Source organism: Pagrus pagrus (genome assembly GCF_965226575.1).
Source record: "Pagrus pagrus genome assembly, chromosome: 21".
NCBI classification, from domain to species: domain Eukaryota; kingdom Metazoa; phylum Chordata; class Actinopteri; order Spariformes; family Sparidae; genus Pagrus; species Pagrus pagrus.
The window spans coordinates 8311057-8334169 of record NC_140208.1 but is presented as its reverse complement, the minus strand read 5'-3'; the positions used below and the strand labels follow the sequence as shown (position 1 = coordinate 8334169).

The 23113-nt window shown below is 42.9% G+C and overlaps 2 protein-coding genes across 7 annotated transcripts in view; one reads left to right on the top strand and one right to left on the bottom strand.

The window, feature by feature from the left end:
• Positions 1–23113, bottom strand: part of clrn3 (clarin 3) — a 92948-nt gene that overhangs the window by 4843 nt on the left and 64992 nt on the right. Inside the window, exons 2-3 of one of the 2 annotated variants that reach the window (XR_014621232.1) lie at positions 4939–5025; positions 2131–3813 (exon numbers count right to left, since the gene is read on the bottom strand). The exons of the other annotated variant lie outside the window; for it this stretch is intronic. The gene's annotated coding sequence lies outside the window, so the exon portion shown is untranslated. Of the gene's footprint in view, positions 1–2130; positions 3814–4938; positions 5026–23113 lie in introns of those variants that run through there. 2 annotated transcript variants of the gene reach the window in all.
• The window catches only part of ptprea (protein tyrosine phosphatase receptor type Ea), a 59416-nt gene that overhangs the window by 315 nt on the left and 35988 nt on the right, over positions 1–23113 (top strand). Inside the window, exon 1 of one of the 5 annotated variants that reach the window (XM_084341479.1) lies at positions 21–85. The exons of the other annotated variants lie outside the window; for them this stretch is intronic. The gene's annotated coding sequence lies outside the window, so the exon portion shown is untranslated. Of the gene's footprint in view, positions 1–20; positions 86–23113 lie in introns of those variants that run through there. 5 annotated transcript variants of the gene reach the window in all.

The window sequence follows — 23113 nt, the reverse complement described above, 5'->3', positions numbered from 1 at the left end:
TGCGATCCTCTCTCCGACCCGGCGATGTTTATCTTGGCTTACACTGAGAGGGAGCTCTGCGTTTTGACAACCTGCAGTCGACCCGGTGCGTCAATGTGGGTTAATGGAGCGGGCGCTTGGAGTTTCTGTCCTGATCTCCCCTCTCTCGTTGTTTTTTCATTTCCCACCTCGCTTATCTGTTTTGTTTGTGATTTGCATTCATCCCAGTGAATGTTATATTTCTCTTCTCTATGCTCGGTGGCTGTCTGGTTGTCTATGTGGGCTGCACTTGAGCCAGTTTCAACATGTCGGTGAGCAGAGGCTGTGGTACTTCTCAGATCATGGATAGATCTTGTGAGACTCTTTAGCAGGGTTTTCAGTTATGTCTTGAGATTTGGATTCGTGTTGGATGCAGTGTTGGCTGCTGGCATTATGAATTTGTGCTGTTTTTTTTAATGTAACGATCATTGGACATCATTAATCTACAGGGAGGGTGTCTCCATGTGATGGTCAGAGGTCAGGGTCAGCAATGGATCAGGATCCCTGGTGCCGGGAGATGAACCGCTGTGTCAAGTCTGACCTTTGTGTAATCAGACTGTGGGAGTGAAAAGTTAAATGAGCGCAGACACCACGAGGATTGTGCTCCACTGACCACTAAAGAGAACTTTGACCTGTGATTGTAAAAAAAAAAAAAAAAAGACTTTTGGACATCATTCTGAAAGAGGAAACACACTCGTATGACAACGTTTCTTGGTACTTTTGTTCTCACATCCTCAAAGACAGATTCTGAGGGTAAATGCTGGTCTTTTACTGTATCTTGGGCCGTAGCGTCATGGCTACACGGCTGGATAATGAGCCGAGTTCATTAATGTCAGAGTGACGCTGCTGAATGACTTCTTATGAATCTTGTCTGACGAGTAGCAACCTCCTGAATCAACAGATGAGAAAAGAAGGCAAAAAGTCAAAACTCTTTGATTCCAGCTTCTTTAATGTGCGTATTATCTGGTTTCTTCCTTTTTCTCTGAATGTCGTCGGTTTGTGGACAAATCAGACATTTGAGGTGGTCGTCTAAGGCTTTGATAACCATTTTCTGACATTTTATAGATGTAAATGCAGTTTTGGCTGCATACGTGCTGTGGTTTCTAATGAAATGATCATTGGACATCATATTTATCTCGATAGGGGAGAAGAAATAAAGTCACAATTCACAGATTTCCAGCTTCTTAAATGTGAATATCTTCTGGTTTCTTTACTCCTCTCTGACAGTAAACTGAATATCTTTGGGTTGAGGACGTCATCTAGGGCTTTGGGAGCCATTTTCTAGACCAATTAGTAATCGATCAATCGAGAAAATACTCAACAGATGAATGGACAGTGAGAATAATCGTCAGTTGCGGGCCTGGTGGGAAAGTTTCACTTCTGAAAATAACAAATGACTCCTATCTCACCCTGAACGCTGCTGACAGAATCTGAACAAGTCCAAACATTCAGTTTTTGCTCCTTTTCATTAAAGACAGCAGACAAAGACATTCTCAGACATACCTGACTTCTCTTCTGCCGTGTCAGGTCAGCTGTCTCTTTCCAGGCCAGAGACCAAAACACACACACAGATGCAGAAGCCTTGTTCTCACTTTAAGTCTCATATTCACGTAGTATTTAGCAGCCACTTGATGTTCCCCTCTCTGCCCTCGACTCCGTCTTAATTCCCTCTTTTGTCTCACGCATAGAAAGTCTGCGTCTGTCTGCAATATGTCAGCGCGAGTTCCATCTCAATTATACAGTGCGGACCCCGGGAAGAGTGGCAATGGCTGTGGCAGAAGCTAATGAGGATGCAATGAAATAAACAAATAGTCGGCGCTCGCCAAGACTAATGAGACTGTGTAAGGATGCAGGAAGAAATAACGTTTTGACTGCTGAGTGCTGTCGGCAGATTGATTTGTCTTTCATCCGTTTACTGTTCATGCTCGTGTTTGATACCCGGGCTGCAGCAAACGATTACTGTCATTGTCGATGACGCTGTCTTTTACTTTCTCGATTAATTGATTAGTTGCTCGGACTAAATCATCGACAATGAATCTATTAATCGTTTCAGCTCTAAAACCTGCCATCAAGGCACCTAGTTAAAGGTGCAATATGTAAGAATTGGCCAACTTGAATTCATACTCCCAATAAATACAGGCAGAGTAACGGCCAACTAACTGCATTCTTGTTTATTTGTCCATGACTGTAGCTGCTATTAGCTTGTTAGCTCAGTTAGCCATACAGTTACCAATTGAGTGTTTGGTGTTTACACCCCTAGCACAGGAGCTTTGAGCCACTGGGAGAAAGAGGTTCTTAGGCTGGAGGCTAGCTGGTTAGCACGCCAACTTCAATAGACGCCGATGTCTTTGACATAACGTCAAAACTGTTGTTTCTTCACATTCTGGTGAAAATGTTAATATTTGAATGTTTTAAACTAAAATTCTTACATATTGCACCTTTAACTTTGAATCGCTGCCATAATCGAAAGCAAGATGACATCAGCCGTGTATGTTGCAACGGTTTATTTCTCCCGGAGAAGTAATTGCTCAAAGAAGTATGGGTGAGAATGTAGGTTGTTCGCGCTTGTGTCAAAGTCTCCGAATAAAATGGTGCAAACACTTAACAGGTTTATAATAGCAGCAGCTATTTTCAACCTACATTTAATTGCTGTTTAACACACAGCCAAGATGTTCTTTTCAAGTGTTTCGCTATAGTTAGAGCTGTAAAATGGCACATTGGAAGGCTTGTGAAGTGCGTGTTATTCGAGCGTGGGCGCGCTTGTTGCGAGGGGAACAGATGTGGTGATTAATGAAATCCACGGCGAGGTGGAGAGAGGAAGGAGTAGTGCGTACCTGAAGTTTCCAACAGCTTGCCGGGTATAAACCTCAGATTGCCAGCCCGGAGTTAATCCCCGCAGCTCGCCCACCCTCTGTCTATCTGCCACCTCTCTCCAAGTCTTTGGAAACACACACTAACTTTGAGCTGCGCCGACTACACGCTGTGCTGTGCTCTCTCTGAGGCTGCAACCACATTAACTACACTCTGCTTGAAGGAACGCTTTTTTTCTCAAATAGGCGGAGAAGGAACTAATGGTATAACGTCTCTGCAATTAAGGATGAGCCCGGTATGACCCAGAACTTGTCAGACATTTGCCGGTTTTTTCGCCAGCCTCGGAGAACGCCTCATGAATTAGGCACGGGGGAAATGTCACACTAAGATCCTCCTTTTGATACAAACAGCATTTGTATCCAACCTGTTATTTTTACTGCTTGCCTTAGTGGAAGCTTGCTAAAGCAAATTAAGCTGCAGCATGTTGCAACCGTAGGCTTGTTTGTGCTTGCGGGCAGTGCTACAGAATGCAAACCCTGCAGTGTTCCTTTGGATTTTGGCATCATGCTTAAATGATTTAGTAATGATAAAACGTAGTATAGGTCATGCCGGGTGAGGAGATAAAATTTAACCCTCACTTAACCAGACAGTTGTATTAAAGGAGACATGTAACGCTTTTTCATTGTTTCCTGCTCTTGTGCATGTAAAAGAGCTTGAAAGTTAAAATTTGAAACAGGAGCTCCTCTCTCCCACAGAAAACACTGCTCCTGAAACGCCTCGTCAGTAGTCCCGCCTTTAATTCTGTGACATCACACTACGTCACCATGTCACACATTTGCATAATTTATGTCTAGCAGCTAGTGTAGCACGTAAGAATAACTTTAGCGAAGCTGCTCTGTTGTTGTTAGCGGTGCTGGCTCAGGCGTGTGTGAGCTGACCAATCAGAAGAGACTTCAGGAGGAGGGGGCCTTAAAGAGACAGGACCTAAAACAGACAGAGGGAAAAGTGTGAGAAAACTGATGTGTTTTGAGCCTTTAAGCATGTAAACATATTCTAGCAGTAACCTAAAATAAAATTATGAACCTGAAAATGATGTCTCCTTTAAAATATCCTACAAATGAATGAGCAATGTGAAGGGTTGTAGTGTAGATGTGACCTTGTGTTTAAACAGAAAGAAAAGCGTTATAGAAATCAGCGCCAGAGCAGCAACAGTGACAACAAAACCAGGGAAAGCAGAAACGGAGCATGTGAGCGGTGTACTGCTTCCTGCTTGGAGGACTTTGGTAGGATCTGGAAAGCCCCGAAGCCTCGCAGTGAGGCCGGACCTCGGTGACACAGAGGGAGTGCGTCTCCATCAGAGGAGGCCCGCGAGGACAGTCCACAGCTGTGCAAACTGCTACCTGCAGCCGTCCCTCTCATTAACCCTCATACACATCTCCCCCCCCCCTCGCCACCATCTCATCTGTGTTACGCCCAGGGCCAGCGCTGCTGCTAGGGAAGGCCAGTGAGACGCCGCTGTGGCTCGCGATTGAAATGTGTAGCCTACAAACTGTGCAGATTTGTGTTTGTTTACTATCAGCTGTGTTTAAGCCTCATTGTGGCATCGAAACAGCTGGACAGAGATCAAGGTTCTTCCTTTTCAGATGCGTCAGTGCTCACCCACCATCTGTTCAAAGGAGGCATTGTAAGTTAGTCCTCTGAGATAACAGTGAGGTCGAGCACATGAGGCACAAGAGAGAGAGGCTGAAATCTTTTTTAAGGAGAAGTCAGGAATAAAATCAATCTGTCATTCCAACACAGTGCTTCAGCCCCTGCAAAACATCTCTGTCTGTCTCTGTTCTGTTTATTTTATTGACTGGGGAGTCAAACAGAGCAAAAAGGTCAGGTCAGATGTGATATTTTGCAGCTTTGCGTTGTAGCTAGTTGAATATTTGGGGGTTTGGACTGTTGCTCAGACAGAACGAGACATTTGATGACACCACCTCGTGCTCTGGGATATTTTAATGAGCCCGTTTCACTCTTTTCTTGTGTTTTACAGACAATTATTTGAGAAAGGAAACATCAGATTAGTTGCAGCCTTTGAATCTACTATCGTCATAATCTACTCACCCCCATGCCTGTGGAAATTCAGCTGAATTTTCGTAATCTACATGACACTTGTGGAGATTCACAGCCAAACGGTGTTGCAACGTTCTCCTAAAAACCTCGGAGGAGATGGGGATTAGTTTTAAAAAGCATCAGAAAAACAAACAAACAAACAAACAAACATGAAATGGCTTCATACAGCTCGTCCGGCATAATCCATGTCTCCAGAACAAACAAGATCCCAAAATAATTTGAAAAGACGTCCTCGATGCACAGTGTAGCTTGTGCACCCACTTCAGATGGGTTGCACGCTAATGCTTGTAGCTGAGCTGCTACTGTGAAGATATTGGCTTACTAATGGGTGTAAATAACGTCTTTTCAAATCAATCTGGGATCTCAGGGCTTCTGGAGACTCGGATAACACCGGATGAGCAGTGTGATGCCATTTTATTTAGTTTTTTAAATCAAGTTCCCATCTACTTCAGTTGTTTAGGAGAGAAAAAAAACAGTTTTTATATCATCACTGGTCCTTGAAATCCAGTATCGGTCGGGCTTTGGTCTGCTGTACTCATTGTTAGCTGCTGCGGGGGATGACAGGGAAAGGAAATGCTTGTGACCCCTTAAAACTGGAGCAGTGTCTACTTGTGACCCCTAACCAGAGGTTATAGCCTTAGCTTGGCCTTGGATTGTGAGCAGTTCAACCGAAAATAATGTTTATTGTCGTTAGAGGCCTGAAGAAGTGAAAGTGTCCAGTATTCAAAACTCAAGCGAGCAATTAAACATCATTTTTTCCAACAGAAATATTTCTTTGTTCCGATGATCAGCTTCTGACTCCTCAGATTTGTCTTTGTAACCCCTGGGGAGATGCCAAACCCTATGTTGGGAACCACCAGGTTAAGCCCTTCTAGTCAGAATAAGAGAACATGGCCCTAGGAAGTATTGCATGATGTCACTCCACAGCCGCTGCCCAGTAGTAATATGGGTGTATTCCCTCCTCCAGGCAACACATAGTTTCTCTATTGTATTTCTGTCAGTCGCTACATGAGTGCATTACAAAGTACACCACAAAGCTCTTAAAAGACACGCTTTGGGAGATTGAGCTGTGACCTTGCAGTTGTTTTATGAGTCTCCAAAGAAGGAAAACACAATGTTGAAAACCTTTAAGATCTGTGTGTGTTTTCGTCTGCATTTCAGCTCGTAGAAATAGCAACAAAAAAAAAAGGAAAAAAAAGGCAGCAGACAGCCAAAACTCATTTGTTTTAATCACACAAGCCCTCACTTAACATCGTCTGCTTGCAGGGGCAGCATGTTGACAGATGTGATTTAAACACGATAACTCATATTGAATTCAGCCCTCACTTTTTTTATTTTTTTTTTCCTTTTTAGGCCAAAATATGGCAACCTAATTTGGTGACCTGCTCAGGGAAAGCAGGGTGCAGCCCAGAAGAGATTAACTCCCTGCGCTATGTGGCCTGATTTAACAGAAGTGAAAGCAAACATCTCCGGCTCTGGCTTCAAGCATGTTTCAGTCCACTTTATCTGAGTGAATGATGAGGGAAAAACAAATATTAGGTTTTCTGGTGAAAAAAACAAAAGGCAAGCCCTGCAGACTGGAGCGTGGTTAATATCGCTTTGACAGGCGGGAAGAGGAAGATTCAGCCGCTGTGGATTTCCTTGAAGGCTTTTTGTTTGATAGTAGTGCGACTCTGAGGCGCACTCGTCTTTTTTGCACGTAAGACGTCACACTCGCACGTTCCTAGATAGCTTGATGTTTATGATAATGTCTCCAGAGTTAAACGATGATGCAAATAGTGTGCAACTGAGGCTTAATACCGCACATGTTTATGAAATTACTGATGCCTCTTAATTGTGTTTAATGTCCCTTTATAGGAGACCTATGCTTTTTTCATATAGCTTCTCGTGCATGTAAAAGATCTTTAAAATTAAAAAGGTTAGGACCAACAGAAGCTGCTCTCTCCCACAGAAAACACTGCTCCTGAAACGCCTCGTCAGTAGTCCCACCTTTAATTCTGTGACTTTGTGACATCACACTACATCACCATGTCACACAGATGCATAATTAATGCCTAGCCGCATAGGAATTGATTTAACACGGCTGCTCTGTTAGCGGTGCTGGCTCAGGCGTGTGTGAGCTGACCAATCAGAGCGGCCTGGATATTAGAGAGGGGGGCCTTAAAGGGGCAGTATATAGTTTTGGAGAAGAAATTCAAACTCAAAATTTCAATATTTACACTATTAATGAGGTAATAATAAAAACAAGCGGTTCTCAGAGGGGAAAAAAGGTCCCAGAACACTGAAGCTAGAAAGGTGGCAGGGTCCGCCAATATAAACAAAAACAGTATGAAACTGTGTTGCCCTTTTAGGTTAGTTTGTTTCGTTTATTCAGTCATAAAAACAGTTTTTTTTTATTTGTTTAGGCATAAAAAACATAAATAAAAGAAGCTCTCCTCCCCAAAACTACGCAGTGCACCTTTAAAGTAGCAGGAAGTGAAACAGTCATCTCAGACAGAGGGGGAATAGTATGAGAAAACTATGTTTTTCGAGCACAAAAGCATGTAAACCTATTCTAGCAGCAACCCAAAAAAAATCCTCAACCTGAAAAATGAGCTTGGTATGTCTCCTTTAAAACATTCCTGTCAAACGGTATTGAACTTCAGTGTCCTGGCTCTGACGTAAACATGTAAAGTGGCTTTTAATTGATTCCAAAAGCGGCAGGCGTGCGGCTGTGCCTCACGTGGCGATGGTGCATATAGAAAGAGTGATTATCTCCCGTCATTTCCGCGGCACCGTAAACTCTGATGCCTGGCGGGAGATGCATCAAGGTCTCTCACGGGTCCTGTGACTTATGTCGTCAGCCGCTGCGTGTTATCAGCACATGCGGTGATTTTTTCTCTCGCACCTCATGAAAGGCCACGACGATCAGCTGCAGCTCGGGCCCTCGCTTTTACTGAAACGTTAATGTCGAATCAGATTCTGACATCAGTCTGACATCAAATGCAGCTGGATGATAAAGTGTTTTGTTGGATGTTTACAGGCTCTTAAGAGCTTGGCTTCTGGTCATGTATGAGATGAAAGTTGGGCGTGACTTGAGAGGAAATAATGGTTTGGCCGTATCAGTACAAATGTTATTGACATGGAGGAGTATAGTGCTTAATGAATAATGCATGCCCACTAAAGCAGCCCATTTCCTATTCATTCTTTCAAGGCTGCGACACAGGGAGTTGTGTGTGATCATGTCGGCCCTTCAATATTTTCATTGTGTTTTCATTACTATGATCTGAATGCTCTGGAATACCTCCAATAAACATTTTCACACAAGAACAATAGGCAGATTCAAAAGGACGGCTTATTTTATTTGATCTCCGAGTCAAATAAATACGGAGCACCAGTTTTAACATGCCTCAACTTATTTGCAGATTCACTGCGTACAGAAAGCAGCACTATTTTATTCATTCAAAGTCTTATCTGCTCCGGGGTCCCTGAGACTTGTAATTACAAAAAGTGTGCTGATCACATCACACAGTGACAGTGACAAGCGTTAATTCAAGTCACTTATTGTGTCGAGCTATAAAAGGATGTGGTGTGGCAGAGCGAGTTTCAGATCTATATGGTCAAAACCACCTTTCAACATCTGAACCTTTGGGAAGCTTCTAAATGTTGAGGGCCCGTGATGAATGTGTCTAAACGAGCAAAGGTAGATGCGGCAGTGAGCCCGCAGTCAGGGGTTAGCTGACATGCCCTGCATGCTGATAGGCACGTAAGGCTCAGGCGAGCGCCAGAAAAGAAGCACTAATGTATGGGATGGTAATCAGAGCTGTCCTCGGTGATATAGATGACCAAGGTTAAAGGCAGTCTGGATGAGGCCGTGTGTTGGCAATAAGATGAGGGGATGAACCTTGAACACGCTTTATCTTACTGATCACTTGTAGTGTTTAAGGTTGTAGTTTCAGCTTCTGCTATGTGATGGTACAGCAAAACCATCTCTGTGGTTACAAAAAAAAGAGGAAATGGTTTAGATGAAACTCAAAACACAGACTAAGAGATGGAAGATATGCAGAAAAAGCACCTGATTTTGACTGTTAGCCCAGTGTAAGGCAAGCCCTGTCAACAGTCATTATCTGGCCTTCTCACGCTTCTGTCAGGCTGCTGATACGAAGAACAAGGGGCAAGCAATTAATGCAAATATTATTGAAATCGCAATACGGCAAAAGGTAAAAGGTAAAATGTGTCACAACATACCATTATAAACTAAGCAATGTGATGCGAAAGATGCCTCAGTCTAGAAATTGAATCCCCCAGACATAAGGTAGCGTGTTTGTTCTGTACAGACACCAGCAAAAATCACCATATATTAAGTAAAATTGCATTTTTATACATCATTTTATATTTAACTCATATTTCACTTACAATATCTGTCAGCCCAAGAAAGAACTAAAGGCCAAAAGAAAAAATACAGCATTAAGTAGAGGCAAACATCCCCGATCTCTCGTACCACAATGAGGGTGACATTCGGGATTAACGGTGTGATATGTAAGAACTGGACGGCAAATTCATGCTCAAAACAAATAGAAGGCAGCATATCACCACTAACTGCTACTAACAGTAGCTGTCCTAAGCTAGATAGCTCAGTTAGCCATGCAGCTAGTGGTCTGGACTGGAAGCCCGGGGACCATGGGAGTGTTAGTGTTGACACCGCTAGCACAGGAGCTTTGGACTGATTTAGCTGGTTAGCATGCTATCTATTTAGTAGATATCTCTGCAGTGCAGTACATAGACATCATAATGTCAATACTGCTCTTTATTCACATTCTGTTGATATTTTTAGTACATATTTGAATGTTTTCAGCTAAAGTTCTTGTGTCCTGTGCTTTGGTTTATGACTAAATAGTTGAATGTCTCTCTCATTAGCCTCAGCTGACCTTTGTGCTTATTGCTAATAGCAAATATAAGCATGCTAACATGCTAAAGTAAGTTGGTGAACACAATATTTATTATCATTCCTGCTCAGCATGTTGACGTTTTCATTGTAAGCATGTTAGCATTATGACGTTAGCATTTAGCTCAAAGCACCACTGTGTCTGAGCACAGTCTCGCAGAGCAGCTAGCGTGGCTCAAGACTCTTATGGCGCTATTTTTGGTAGACAAACACAAAGCGGTAGGTCTTGGGCGCACATGCTATTCGGTTTATGTATTTGCAGAAGCTCTACATGTAAAAGAGCTGTGTGAAGGTGAATATAGAGACACATCGCTGGTCACGTCTCTCTGAAACGGCTGTGTCAATCACAGCGGCGCATGACGGGAATAGCTCAACTAATGAAGAATCGACTGTGATGGGTTATGATGATCTCATCAATACAATGCTATTACTGTTAGCCTATGAAACAATCATGCACCTTCTTGAATGTCTGCTAATATAGCTGTGGAAACCACATTTCAACTGTCATTGTCTGCTCACAGAAAATGAGTTGGTTTCTAACTCTATCTTTGATGTGCTCTGGCTGTAATCAGCGGCCATCGCTGCTATTTATCCATTCATTTTGTCGAGAGCAGATTTTAACGGCGGCCGTAAAAGCTGTTTGATTAACGGGACGTTCCATTTTCATAAGACTGATCAAACTCCATTGTTCCAGATGTCAACCCTCCAATAATATCCTCATATCTCATAACTGAAAAGTCCTTGGTGATGTGATTAACATCATTACGCTCTTCAAACAAGTTATATGGCCGCTTCTGCCTTGTTTAGAGTGTCGTCACGTAAGATAATTTCCATCTGAAAATAAATCACCCCTAGTCATCAATAATAATGTCGAGCAGATAATATAATAGGCCTGCTCCTCTTGGGGAGATTGTATTGATTCATCCATGTAAGAAAATACATGCCACAGCATGACTTTGTCACGCCGACCTTCAGCTCCGGAGATCTAATCTATAAGTACTGTGAAACATAGACACTTTGCCGCGTGTGGCATGCACGAGCAGGTCACAGTTCAAACTTTCACACACATGCTCTCTTCATTTTTCACACTTTTGGTTTTCACGCTCCTCAACAAAACTAAACTGTGCGGTATGTTGCCAATGGTTGCAGCATTTGGTCATACAATATGTTTTCCCCCTGGGAACGCACTCTGTTGACAATAACACTATTCTCAGCTCTGCCAAAGCTTTTTTTGTGCTCAGCCAGAGACAATACCAGATCCACAGCACTCACTAACAATGATAGGTTTGATTTGTTAATCATAATTAGAGTCTGCTTTGATGCCAGCAGAGATTCAACCATGAAGAGCTATTTGGTGCGTTTGCAGAAGTGAGAACTGGTAATTGGATGATAATGCCATATATGTTGGGCTCATTAGTTTTCATTATTATTATTCTTCCAAAAAGTGTTTGGTTTTTATGCACCTGTGATGAGGATATATTGTTGACTGTAAATAATGTTGGTCAGTGTCTTTGTGCAGCAGAAAATACAACCTTTGGCTGCGTGGGTGTGTAAGGATTTTGGGGGAAAATGGGTTTAAAGTAGAGCAGCAACTGATGATCGCTTTCAGATTGTTTTCTCAATAAAAGGTGCAATATGGAAGAACTGGCCACCTGTCAAATTCATACTCAAAACAAATAGTGGGCAGAATATCACCAGAGTAACCACTAACTGCTGCTAGCTGTTAGTTGCAGATTAATTTTAATTGTTTGACTCATCAACTTATCAAGTGCTTGTTTAAGCTATAGTTTAAACCAGTCTCCATTTAAAAACTCTAGGTTTTTAGAGTGAAATCCTGAAACAATTTAACAATAAGGTTTGATCAATTTCAGCCAAAGTGTATCACACTAAAGTTTATATAGACAGTAGTATTCATACATCTTTAGTTTAAAAATAAGACAAACACTATTTGTCACACAGTTTACTTAACTTCCTCTCTGCTCTGAAGAAAATCTGTTGACTTGGCACAGTGAACGGAAGTAAGAAAAAAAAGCAGCCCACTCAAATGAGCATCACATCATTAAAAAAAAAGAAAAAAAGGGAATATCATATTCCAAATCCACAAACTTGGATGCGAAGGAAATGGTTTGCGATTCAGTCTGGAGCTGTTACAACCCCTTTCATTATAACACCGTAAGTCTTAGAGACACAGTGCTAACTACATATGGTGATGATAATTGAGCAACATGTGCTAACAGCCTCTTACATCCGCCCACTCGTCCTCTGGGCCTCCCCGTTTCATGGCACCTCATACAGTGAGACAGTTGTTGTGGAGCAGCGATCACGGGCCGCCATCGAAATAAACCCTGAGTGTTTTCTCTGTCGCTGCTAAAGAACCAAGACATGGAGGCAAATGAGGTTAGAGATCACGGTAATCATAATAATGATGTGTCCCAGGGCTGGATATCACACAGTGTTTCTCTTTGTGGGCCCAGCCTAGTCAGTGGGTGGCTCTTCACACAAACGTCTATTTTACTGCTGCTGAACTATGAATTGTTCGAATCCTCTTCCGCCCCGCTTTCACTCTCCCTGCATCTGGAAGTTAAACAGATAGACAAAGATACATTATGGGATATGTATTTTTGTAACGCTGGGAGCGTGCGTCCGCTGTGGGACTCCTCAATGTGGTCGTTTCTGTGCACACTGACTAATTTGTTGTCCTGCTCAGAGATTACACCAGCGCTCTAGAAAACAGCCACGCTGGATGGCCTCATTTGTGTATCTGCTCGGCTGTCATGCATTTGCATTTTAAATAGCATATTCAACGTATGGTATTCATCTGTAATTAGCTCCACATTTCCTTGTTTACGTTTTTTGGAGTGCGCTTGGAAATCTCTCCGGGCTGTGCACATGTAGGCCTTTTATACAAAACTGGTGGGCAGCAGAGTGTGACACATGGCCGACATGAGAGAGTGAAAAATACCCCCTCTGTTTGCAGCGGAGAGGGGCTCAACAAGGAGACAGGAAAGGATCTGATCATCAGATCTGTCCTCCCTGGAGAGGGAAAACGCCTTTCTCTCTGAACACACGAAGACACTCCCTCATTTGCAGTCTTTTATGACTGCCTGGGATGAACTAGTGTAAGATGAGGAGGCAGACAGGAGATGTAAAGACTGCCGGCTTTGTAAGAAGAGCAGCATGCTGGGTTGCGTCTCCTGTTTTGTATTACTGTGTTGTTTATTTGTATTCGATTTGAGGCAAATTTTTAAGCCTGTTGTGTCCTAAGCAGCGTTTTAGACCAAATCCGACGCGTGGACGCCGTCCGACTTGGCTGGGCCACAACAGGAAATAAATAAAAGGCTCTACTGCCATCACTTCATTACTGTACTATCACATCCAGCAGCTGGGCCACAGCAGGGGAGTAGTTAGCCGCTTAGTTAGCCAGAAAGATGCCTTCAGTCTCAAGGCAAAAACTCATTAGTGCAGACTAGTTGGAGTCCATTTTCATCACGTTCAGCTCGAGCTCCTCGCCGCGTCTCATGTGTGGCTGCACCGGCGAGCAGTTGGTCCTTCAGCGCTGTGCACTTTTTGTCCTGAAAACAGCCAGAACTCCCGCGGCTCTGCTTGATTGTTTTCATTAGCCTGCCGGCGGTAGATTGATACCACTAGACACCGCCATGGCTGTCATTTTCCATGAGCTCCAAAAATATGGGAAGGTGAAGCAGAGGGTTGTTTTTATAGTATCCCCACCCATGTTGTTGCTGTCATATCAGTGTGGAGTCTGATATATAAAAAACCTACATGCTCCAGGCCACACATTTCACCCTGCATTCCTGTGCCTGTAATTGGTTATTGTCGAAAAAACGTAGGAGGGGGGTTGGGTGAAGGCTGTGGAGGGGAAATGAAGAGAAGGACGAGGAAAATAGGGGGTGGGTGTGCGTTTCACTTCAAACTACAACCACAAGCACAACTGGGAGAGATGAAACGCAGGGAGCTAACGGTCGCCGGTGCCAAAACACATCCCCCCATAATGACGAGGAATCTTTAACACATCTTTCATTTGCATGTGCGCAATTAGATCTCCTTCAGCTCCTGCTGGGGATGATGGTGGCAGGGGTCTCCCGTCTCTTCAAGCACACAGTGGCTGCCAGAGATGACATGGGTGGGCCAGCATGGTTACATTTTGGGTTCTGAGCTAATTTGTTTGGGTTTATATTGTGGGGAGGGATGCATGCTTTGAAAACCCACATAGGCTCCTTCTGTGTCTCTTTTGTGAAACATTTTGGGCTGATTCATCATAGTGCACTGAAATAATGAGTTGATTTGTTGTCTTTTGCATTTCATTCATCAAGGAAAAGGGCAAAATTATAAGCAAAGCTTCCCCCGTGTGAATCTCTTTAAGGTGGTTGTCCTAGTTTTACCGTTGATATAGTATCTGTCTACTCTGTGACATAGAAAATATAATATTAAACAAGGCCTTTAAATTGTCGTTCTGGAACAGTAGGTGGCTTTATTAGCGGGAGCTCTGCTTTTGACCTTTGGATGCTCACTAGATTTGAAATGATTTTCTGTCAACACTCTCCAGTGTGTGACGCCTTGAAGAGGTGCCTCTCCTGCCTTCAAAACCAAAGCAAAACTTGAGAGTTTGTTAAACCAAATTTGTTGATTTGTTTATTCACATCCACATATTTCAACTTTCAGCATACGGCTTTGTACAGTTGGGGTAAGAAAGATTGCAAATCCATCAAGATTTAATTGCATTAAACATTAAGTGACTGAATCTGCTGATTTCAGACATAAAATAAATTGACCGCTGGCTTTTCTCTTTGTTATCGTTGGTATGCCTGTCGAGCCTTTTGTTCTTTTTATGGTTGATTCGTATACACTTTTGAAATGCTGGTTCACTGTTTTCAGAAAGACGTAAACAAAAGCAGGCCTCTTCTTTTCTAGTCCGTGACCACAGACTTTAAATTGAGTTTGCGGATTCTATCAGCTGTATCTAACTGGCTAATTATGCTGATAACGTTAGCTAAGTGAGTTGTTAGAAAACGCTGTCACATCGTGTGTACATCAACTATATGCCTCATTGTTTGTATTTTCAGACAGTAGGCCTACATTTAAGGCACACAGCAAAGGCTTCGGACTAACCGGTGTGTTTAGCATCTCATCATGTAGTACCAGGTTTGGTTACTACGGTTTAGGCCTGGTAGCCGGACATGCTAACGGTTGCAGCTCACGTTAGAGCAGATAAACGCATTAATAACCCATTAATAACGCTTTTCTTCTTGTGTGTTTGGAAAGCCTGAAAAATACAACCATGTAGAAATTACGGTTGCTAAACATTTGAGTCCTCATATTTGATTTACACAAGTGCAGTCCTCAGATTCACACTCTTGATTTGTTTACTTCTGCTTACCCGTTGGCTAAAATCTGATTTAGTAGCACTTGTATACGTAACCGATAACTTCACAAAATAATGTGGTTAGCTAATGACATGCTAAACTCTTAGCCTTGGGAGTAACGCCTGGGTTACTACTATTTAAGCTAGTTAGCTGGACATGCTAATGTTTACAGCTTATGCTGTGTTAGAGAAGATAAAAACACCTTTCAGACGTTTTATTACTGTGGCTGAGCTGTGATTGGACAATTGTTGTTCAGTGAGTGGTCAACTGGAAACCCTTTTGATTCCTCTTTGTTAATTTAGTGCAGTCCGTAGATTCACAGTGTCGCTTGCTCTGATGACGGTGATTCCACTCAACGAGCGCGTGATGAGATTGTCGGCTGTTTGAAATGACAGTGGATGGTATCGCCCGTGGCGCTGCCGCTGGTAATGCTTTATGCCTTGTCATCAAAGGTGCATCTAATTAAGTTCATTAAAGCCAGCCACATCAACCACCAGTAATTGCTTTTAAATTTGTCCCTCTAAATTGATTCCCTCTAATAAGTCTGGGATTGAATTAGAACCGAGGTGTCTGGTAGACTCAGTTTACATGAAGAATAACAGGCTTCATCCGTCGTCGGTGTAGGTTACAATGCAGAACGTACCGTAGATTTTATTAATCCATGGTGTGATTGCAGTGAGTTATTGCTCTCCTTTATGATAGGGTTATGACATAGCGTCAGGCCAAAAGAGAAACCTTGAGTGCCTCTAACAGCCTCTCTCACAGTCACGTCAGCTGATTGGCAGCTACTCTGATGTCATTTGTTTTTGTGGGGCAAGGACAGGTCACGCCGGCTGATCTGTATTCCCTCGCCCTCTTTCTCTCGCTCCCTCCCTCCCTCCGCCCCCTCAGTCTTCAGATTTTCCCGTCTTCACTTCTTGTTTATAGTAACTCCCACTGATCCCCTCTCTCTCTCCCTCTCTCTCTCTACTTTGTGTCTTTCTTTTGAGTTTCTGCCTTTTTTGTTTCTTTGAAAGTACAACAACAGGTTTTATTGTGGATGTAACACAAGATTTTGAAGTATCTGTTCCTTAAACTCGTAAAAATGAACTGAAATAACACTGTTTTCTACTGTTCGGATTATGTTTGAGGCTGGAGAAAGAGAAATTGGTCCCGTTTGTCAAAAAATAATAATAAAACTGTCATTTTTACTGAATAAATGGCATGAAATCAAGGAAATGCACTGTATTTCCTTGATTTCATGCCATTTAGTTGCATTGTTTCTGAGCTTTGACTTGAAGCTATTCAGCTTTGTTATAAATGACACTGATACCAGTAAAAAACAAACCTGCTTTATATGTACTGTAACCTTTTTTGTGGTGGGTCTAGTAAATAATGCATCAAAAGTGGCGCTCACGGCGGCCATAAAGTGTTGGCCGCTATCACAAGATATGCGAAGATGTCTAGACAGTTGGGTGCCATTTGTTTCTCGCAGTAAAGTGTTACTCGTAACTCCCACAAAGATATATCTTGTTACTACTGGATCTGTTTTTTCTCCAGGGCCGTATCATAATTGAATATCTTCAAAAGTCGTACAGCATCCAGACTTTATTGCCATTTTAACCCGTTTTACAGCATTTAACCACGCTAATAGGCTAATTGGAGTTGGTGAGGTCGTAATCTGACAAATCCAGTCTGATTCTGGGGGATTCTGGGGGATCTTGGGCCTCTCAATGGGCTCCCAGGCCTGCCGCTTGTCTAATCACTCCTGACCCTATTAGAAATGAGTCCTCCTTTGTTACTGTGCGGTACTGTCAGTTCTGAGGGAACAAAAAGTGCCATTGTCTTTTCTTTTGCTTCGGCTGGGATAGAAGTAATCTGTAGCCGTAGAGCTGCCTCAGGATTGCTATAATCCAGATTCAGTATTAATGACAGTCTAATCCGCGCATTTTTGACCCTCTGGAAGAGGCTGACATGGCATCTCTGTTTGTGTAATGTCACTGATTCTACAAAAAAAAAAAAATGAAGGGGGTTGCTTTTGGCTTATGTCATAAGGGATGCAATATCCTGTTCAGATTTTGTCTGCCGTGTATGCCAAGATGCTGCACTTGTCTGATACCAGCGCAGACAATGCGGGGCTGTCATTTTGCAGGATTTGTCCGATATATTCATGGAATACCACATCGGGTTCAACCGGCTTTCCCGACGGCAAATGAGAATTGGTTTTTTGTGTGTTTGTTTTCCCTCCATTCGTGAACATATTCACGCCGGAGACCAGCGTGGCTGACAAACACTATGATTGCATGCCTGTGTCGAGCGTGCCGAAGGATCATGGGGGTGTTTGCTCGCCCATGCACGACACGCGGAGGGGGCAAATGACACGAATGGCCAAATGGTGATCCTCCACTGCGTGCACTCGGGAAGGGGGCTCTTTTGCTCTCTGCTCGACACAAAGGGATGCAGAGGTAGACGAGTAGATGTGTGTGAAATCCATCACACAGCTGCTAGCTTGGCACAGTGATCAGTAAAACTCTCCCCCCCTCCTACACCTTCTTATCTCCTCTTCTCAGAGCTGTGCACGCAGGCCTTTTGTTTACAGCTCTTTCCAATGATCCACGCCAGTAATCACCATGACAGGTAGCACGACTCCCTGACAAGCCGCCCAACCTTTCATCCTGTCGGTGATGGCCAAGACTGATACTCCATGTCACCGGACTAGAGCTAGCACCGAGATTACGTCCAGGCTAAGCCAACTGAAAGTGAATCCGTCCATTCTTGTTTTTTCAAGCTGATTTCATAAAGAAGTCCTTTCATGCTTAGCCATCAAAACGACAGGAAGATGACTACGTTTCTTCTTCTTCCTCCTCTTCTACTCAGTAAACAACAAAACAGTACTTCACAGTCAACATCGGTTAAGGAGTGGAACGAACAGTCTGGTTACTCTGTCGTTACACCTCCGCGTGTCCCTTCTTGCTCTCCATGGCAATTTATCCTGTGTTTTAATCCTGCATAATTATTGATTTAGTTGTTCTCATTTACATGTTTATTTGAATCTGTTGTCAGAGAGCTGAACAAGAAGGAAGTATGAATTTGACAGCTTTCACATTTGAACATGTCATATTCCTATGTACCGGATTGGCATTTCTACACAACGCGTCATCTCACGTTTACCTTACATAAAGCCAGTGACTGCAGTTCGAGACTTGTTTCAATACATTTGTAAGTATTGATGTTTGCATTTCATTTTCAGCGTGACACCACTGGATATTTTTTAAAGGAGATGTCAGGACAATTTCCTGCCACGTTTGTGGCAACAAAAACTGGTATTTTAAGTGAAGACATGATATTTTTCTAACCCTAACCAAGTGGTTTTGGTGTCTAACCCTAACCAAAATGGGATCTGCATGTGACCTACATGCAGACTGTGCGGCAAAACCAGGACAGCCAGACACAATATTTTTTCTACAAAAGAAAGGAAATAACTTAATGTATAATACATGCCGAATGTACAAGATGGGACAAATAAGTAAGAATATCACACAGATGTCGTTTCACAAAGTTTCTCCAACTCAGCGACTCACAAAATTCTGTGTTTTTTTAAGGGAGTCTGGTGCTGGTTTGCATCCACCTTAAATTACTCACAGAGGACAGAGATCCGATCTCAATCAGGATAATGACAGTACTTTAAAAATACCAGGTGTAAATGGGATGTATGACGATGATCAAATCTGCATTATTTGTTTGTGAAGTCGTCGGACAAAACCTGGTTATTGGGAACACCAGCGCTGTGTGATCAACTATATTGACTTTTGAAATCCTTGATCAGAGGTGACACATAATTGTCTTCTTAAAGGCTTTAAATTATGTGTTTTTTGCTCCCAGCACTGGAAACTTTTGTAACTTTCCCCAACTGACAGCGAGTCTGCAGGATTTAAACTTATCTCTCAAGCTCACATTTCAGTCTTCATACAACTACTTTTCACTTTTCGTCTGTACAAATTGTACTTTTTACTTCAAGTACGCTGCCATCCAGCCCACCGACAGTACAGTACGTCATCACTTTCCCCACCTGCACCAGAAGATTAGGGTGACCTTTGTGGATATGTCCCGGCTTTCAAAAAAATTGAGTTTTGTAAAAAGGAAAGCTTGTGTTTGGTCATGAAAAGCTGCAGGTTGGTGTTGATGGAAAGCCAAAACGGAGAGAAAAACATGTCTTCAGCTGACTCCGGACAGTAAAAAGATAAAGGTTAAGCACAGTGATATTTACTGTGGCTTTAGTCTGCTTTATAGACAAGAGCATTAATGTTTTGGATCAATGGAGGATACCAACAAAATCACAAAGGGCCTCAGTTTATGTCATCAGGGCGAACTGTGATGTGGTAAATATCGTAAAATGTCATTAAATGACAGTATGGTTCACTGGATGTTCAGCATTTAACTTTTGTGACAGTGATATTTCTATCACAACAAAGTCGGCATTTCATTTCTCAAACAGGACAAAACCAGCGGACGTGCCGATTGGAGTCTTTCTGCCTTTTTCAATAATCTATCCGTCTCTAAAGGTCTGATACTGCGCCAGAAATGAAAGTACGCGTTGGACGATAAACTATAAATAATGTACATCATCCAGACAAATAAATCAACTCCCTGGAAATAAATCTCACCCCGTCAATGTTACCAGAGCTCATTTGTCAGTTTCATGGGCTGAATTTATCACCGCAATATCACAGCGAAGCCTTTTAAAAATGTAACATTATCTTGAATCAGCAGTCTTGGGGTTGTATATGTAGAAAAATCAATGGTGTCGCAGCTCGAGTGTGACTCGTCATCCATCAGTCGGCCGGCTGACTGGAATAGCTACTGTAGATGATGTGCTGAATGGCCAATTTCCTGAAACCTGTTAAAGAAAGAGTACCAAAGCAGGGCTTTTCTCTCAGATCTCTGAATCCTGATTTCCCTCTGGGTCGCTGTAACTGATAGGATACAGATTAAAATAACACACCTTGGTGTTTGCATCCGTAATGTAAGCCCCTGGATGATTTGAGATCCAAGAAGAAATCCTGGTTTCGATATTGTTTGAAGTGTGGCAGACAGTGACGCTTTGCTCTGAAGTAGAGGGCTGAATTCTCTCGGGCTTTTGCTCATGAAACGCACGGCAGCCAGAGATGTAATTCCATCGTAACTTTCTTTTTTAGAAATATCGAAATTTGTGGTCAGGGCTTCAGCCGCCAGCCCTGCAAACCGGATCCTTTTGCCCTTCAAGGCTGCAGCCAGCGGGCCTCAGTGTGTTTCTCGTTACACGTCGGATGATAATACAGCCGAGTATTTACGCGACTACTTCCTGGAAGGAGGGTAGGGTGTGGGGTGCAAGTTCCCTTGTATCTGATGACTAGATTACAGTATTTACTCACATGCACAGCGCTGCTTGTAGATCAGCTGGAGTGATGCCGTTTGAAGGGGGAAAGATGCAAAGAGGTCTGAGAACCTCTTCAGGCGTGGCCGGTTACTGCTCTTGAGTGCAGTGGATGTTACCCTGTAAATAATCCATATCCTGTTGATTTAAGTTAACAGGGCGTTCTTCCTATGAGCTCCTACTTCCTGTCGCAGCCATACTTTCTTCAGGATGGGGTGTCCAGCTGTAGCAGTGAGATCTCAGCTCTGTTTGACTTCCACTTCTCTTTACATTAATCAGGCATGGGATGAGAATTTCACATCAGTAGTCAATTTAAAGGATAAGTTCACTCAAAAATGAAATGGTCATTAGCTTCTCACCCCCATGCCGGTGGGAAGTCGGGTGAAGTTTCAAAGGCCAAAAAAACTTTTCTTGAGCTTCACAGCAAAACAGCGTAGCAGCATTCTCCAAAACAATGGAAGAAGATGGGGACTTGTTTTAAAATGTGAAAAAGCAACCGAAAAAATTAAATAAAGTGGCTCCATACAGGTTGTCCAGTGTAATGCAAGTCTATGGAAGCCCTGAGATGCCAAACTGATTTGGAAAGACCTTATCTACACCCTTTTTAAAGCTAAAATCTTCACTGTAGCTGCTAAGCTAAAAGGAGTTAGCGCATACCAAGTCAACTGCATGTCAAGGATGCAAAACAATGTTAGATTGTTTGATTACGCCGGGTGAGCTGTATGAAACCATTTTATGGTTTTGGTTTTCTGCAACTCTGTTTTGCTGTGAAGCTCCAGAAATGTCACCTGACTTTAAAGCATCCAAAACAAATGTTATCAAATCAAATCCACGATAAAATCAGGATTCCCAACACTAATATGCAGGCTTGTGGTGCGATAAAAACGTTCAGACAGATTTTGGTGTCTGTCGATACAAAAAAGGAGATTTTGGGCGATTTCATTTCATGCATAGGATTTGAAAGGACATGTTGACTTCTTGGCTAAGAACATTAAAATACTAACTTGCTAAGACAAGTACCTCACACAAGCCATTTCTTACATTTTCCCCCAGTAGTATCACGAAACTAAGAAAAGTTATCCCTCCACATTTTATCCATAACTGTTTGCTCCTGTGTACTGCCCTAAGCCCTTTATTGCCACTAAGCCACTGGTCTATGTCAACAGTTTTTTTTTTCTTTTCTTCAACATTTATTACAGAATGACTCATTTTAGAAAAGTAATACTTGGCTTATGGGTGTGAGTCACACCCACGATAAATGTTCTAGGTCATAGCTCACAAATGTGCAGTTTTAGTGTGCCGTTTCCTTCTCTAATCTGGCTTAAAACGGCACACAACTGAGCCAGCGTTGAGCAAACGATGACATCTGTGTTAGTGTAGCCAGAATTGTCACACTTGTCAGGAAGAGGGTGCACCCAGAGCCGTTCCAACTCTTTCCCTCTCCTGTGTCCTTTCGCTCTCTATCTCTTCCCCTCTCCCTTTCTAGTTCTCACAGTCCGGCTAATTTTATACCCCCCTGTGTTTGGCTGTAAACCACAGCTCACACACAGGATATGATCTGTACTGTTTCTCTTCCTGCTTTGTGGACAGCGAGTCGTCTTAGTTGCGTACAGCCCCGGAGACGTGAAACAGTTCCTCTGACCAGTAGATGTTGCGTTCACAGACAGCAGGGACAGTGTTTTGTTTTTTTTATTATTCACACAGCCTACAGGAAGAGTCCACGTCTTTTTTTTATGTATGTGTTGAATCATCCAATAGACAGCCTGACCTTTCTTTCACAATAATCTGAAGCGGATAAATAAACCCATTCCTGAAAAAGAGCGTTGTTACATGTTGCTTCACAGCTACATTTGTGTTTTGATTTCTCACTCCGGTTCCTACTTTTGGCAGTCCTCTGTGAAAGAAGCGGAGGCGTTCGTGGCTCTCTCTCTCCCTCCGACGTGTGAAACATCTCCGTTCCCAGACAAGGTTGTGCAGACAGACAAGACATGTAGCCCTGGGCTGCAGCCAGATATACACACAGATAGCTTGAGAAATCCAGGGGCTGTGTTTTTTTCTCTTTTGTGTGGGTGTACATGTTTCTTACAAGCCCATTAATGTCAGTCTATGTGTGCGTTTGTGTCTTTTTGTGTGTGTTGGAGGATAGTTTTTGTGTTAGTTTCTCCCCCCCTCGCGTCGAGGAATCCCACTGTTTCTCCCGTCATGAATATTTACCAGTCGGGGTTCATGAAGTTTAAGTGTTGCAGGGAATCTTCAGCTGGGGACTTGTATTAATCCTAACCCCGTTCTGTCTGAGCTGATCCCAGGTGCCTGGGAGCATAAGCTTTGGGAAAGGATGTGCGAGGAGGAAGGGAAGAGAGACACCACCAAGTGTAACGGATTGTGGGATGGAAGGCTGAATAATGTCTGTTTTTACATGCCGCAGCGAGAATGAACTGAGGATATTCTTTAAGGCCTGTGGCCAGCTGG